The 2,500-nt window shown below is 61.8% G+C and overlaps 1 pseudogene; it reads left to right on the top strand.

The window, feature by feature from the left end:
- The window catches only part of LOC124576063, a 7,516-nt pseudogene that overhangs the window by 1,049 nt on the left and 3,967 nt on the right, over positions 1-2,500 (top strand).

Below are 2,500 nucleotides of genomic sequence, written 5' to 3'. Positions count from 1 at the left end.
TTCACGGGGCGGCGGCCTCCGCACTCCCGGGGCGTCTCGTCCTCATTGCGAGGTGAGGCGCACCTAGAGCGTACACGTTGGGACCCGAAAGATGGTGAACTATGCCTGGCCAGGACGAAGTCAGGGGAAACCCTGATGGAGGTCCGTAGCGATTCTGACGTGCAAATCGATCGTCGGAGCTGGGTATAGGGGCGAAAGACTAATCGAACCATCTAGTAGCTGGTTCCCTCCGAAGTTTCCCTCAGGATAGCTGGTGCTCGTACGAGTCTCATCCGGTAAAGCGAATGATTAGAGGCCTTGGGGCCGAAACGACCTCAACCTATTCTCAAACTTTAAATGGGTGAGATCTCCGGCTTGCTTGATATGCTGAAGCCGCGAGCAAACGACTCGGATCGGAGTGCCAAGTGGGCCACTTTTGGTAAGCAGAACTGGCGCTGTGGGATGAACCAAACGCCGAGTTAAGGCGCCCGAATCGACGCTCATGGGAAACCATGAAAGGCGTTGGTTGCTTAAGACAGCAGGACGGTGGCCATGGAAGTCGGAATCCGCTAAGGAGTGTGTAACAACTCACCTGCCGAAGCAACTAGCCCTGAAAATGGATGGCGCTGAAGCGTCGTGCCTATACTCGGCCGTCAGTCTGGCAGTCATGGCCGGTCCTTGCGGCCGGCCGCGAAGCCCTGACGAGTAGGAGGGTCGCGGCGGTGGGCGCAGAAGGGTCTGGGCGTGAGCCTGCCTGGAGCCGCCGTCGGTGCAGATCTTGGTGGTAGTAGCAAATACTCCAGCGAGGCCCTGGAGGGCTGACGCGGAGAAGGGTTTCGTGTGAACAGCCGTTGCACACGAGTCAGTCGATCCTAAGCCCTAGGAGAAATCCGATGTTGATGGGGGCCGTCATAGCATGATGCACTTTGTGCTGGCCCCCGTTGGGCGAAAGGGAATCCGGTTCCTATTCCGGAACCCGGCAGCGGAACCGATACAAGTCGGGCCCCTCTTTTAGAGATGCTCGTCGGGGTAACCCAAAAGGACCCGGAGACGCCGTCGGGAGATCGGGGAAGAGTTTTCTTTTCTGCATGAGCGTTCGAGTTCCCTGGAATCCTCTAGCAGGGAGATAGGGTTTGGAACGCGAAGAGCACCGCAGTTGCGGCGGTGTCCCGATCTTCCCCTCGGACCTTGAAAATCCGGGAGAGGGCCACGTGGAGGTGTCGCGCCGGTTCGTACCCATATCCGCAGCAGGTCTCCAAGGTGAAGAGCCTCTAGTCGATAGAATAATGTAGGTAAGGGAAGTCGGCAAATTGGATCCGTAACTTCGGGATAAGGATTGGCTCTGAGGATCGGGGCGTGTCGGGCTTGGTCGGGAAGTGGGTCAGCGCTAACGTGCCGGGCCTGGGCGAGGTGAGTGCCGTAGGGGTGCCGGTAAGTGCGGGCGTTTAGCGCGGGCGTGGTCTGCTCTCGCCGTTGGTTGGCCTCGTGCTTGCCGGCGGTGCAGGATGCGCGCGCCTGCGCGGCGTTCGCGCCCCGGTGCTTCAACCTGCGTGCAGGATCCGAGCTTGGTCCCGTGCCTTGGCCTCCCACGGATCTTCCTTGCTGCGAGGCCGCGTCCGCCTTAGCGTGCTCCTCCGGGGGCGCGCGGGTGCGCGGATTCTCTTCGGCCGCCATTCAACGATCAACTCAGAACTGGCACGGACTGGGGGAATCCGACTGTCTAATTAAAACAAAGCATTGCGATGGCCCTAGCGGGTGTTGACGCAATGTGATTTCTGCCCAGTGCTCTGAATGTCAACGTGAAGAAATTCAAGCAAGCGCGGGTAAACGGCGGGAGTAACTATGACTCTCGGGGTCCATCGCCGCCGCCAACACCCTGCGGCCGCCAACGCTGAGATCGTGACGGAGAGGCATCGCGCGAGGTGGACGGAGGAAGAAGTCCTGTCGCTCGCCAAGGCAGAGGCCGAACTGTTCCTGGAGAGGGACGCCCGGTTCTTCTTTGTAAATCAAGAACTTACCAGGATGTTCCCCGACCGAACGCTTGAGGCAATCAAGTGCCGACGGCGGCAAGCTGCCCACAAGCAGCTTGTCCGCCAATTCATGGAGGCACTTGAGATCGGTCGGGGTGAAGAGCCGGCGTCCCGCCGTGGAGCAGCGAGCTCGCTGCCTGACGCGGGCGAGGCCGCTGCGCCGCCCGTCGACGCAGCCGAGGACTTCGCGGCCGACACCACCGGGCCGCCGCCGGAGGGGCCGACTGACGCCGCCATCTGGGAGCATCTGGCGGGGCTACCTGCTTCCGCCCAGCGTTTCTCTGCCCTGGATCGAGTCATTGGTCTGGGGCGGGGCACGCCGCCCGATGTCATCCTGGGCATGCTCCCGGATGCCCTTGCGTCGGTCGGGTCCAGGGGGGAGAGGTCGATCACCAGGACACAGCGGCCGCGCCAACCATCCAAGCGGCCGCCTGCCGCCCCGCCGCTGCAGAAGCGCAAGCGGCGCCGCTGGGAATACGCGCGGACACAGG

This window comes from Schistocerca americana, unplaced genomic scaffold (genome assembly GCF_021461395.2).
Source record: "Schistocerca americana isolate TAMUIC-IGC-003095 unplaced genomic scaffold, iqSchAmer2.1 HiC_scaffold_243, whole genome shotgun sequence".
NCBI classification, from domain to species: Eukaryota; Metazoa; Arthropoda; class Insecta; order Orthoptera; family Acrididae; genus Schistocerca; species Schistocerca americana.
This window is presented reverse-complemented; position numbering and strand designations above follow the sequence as displayed.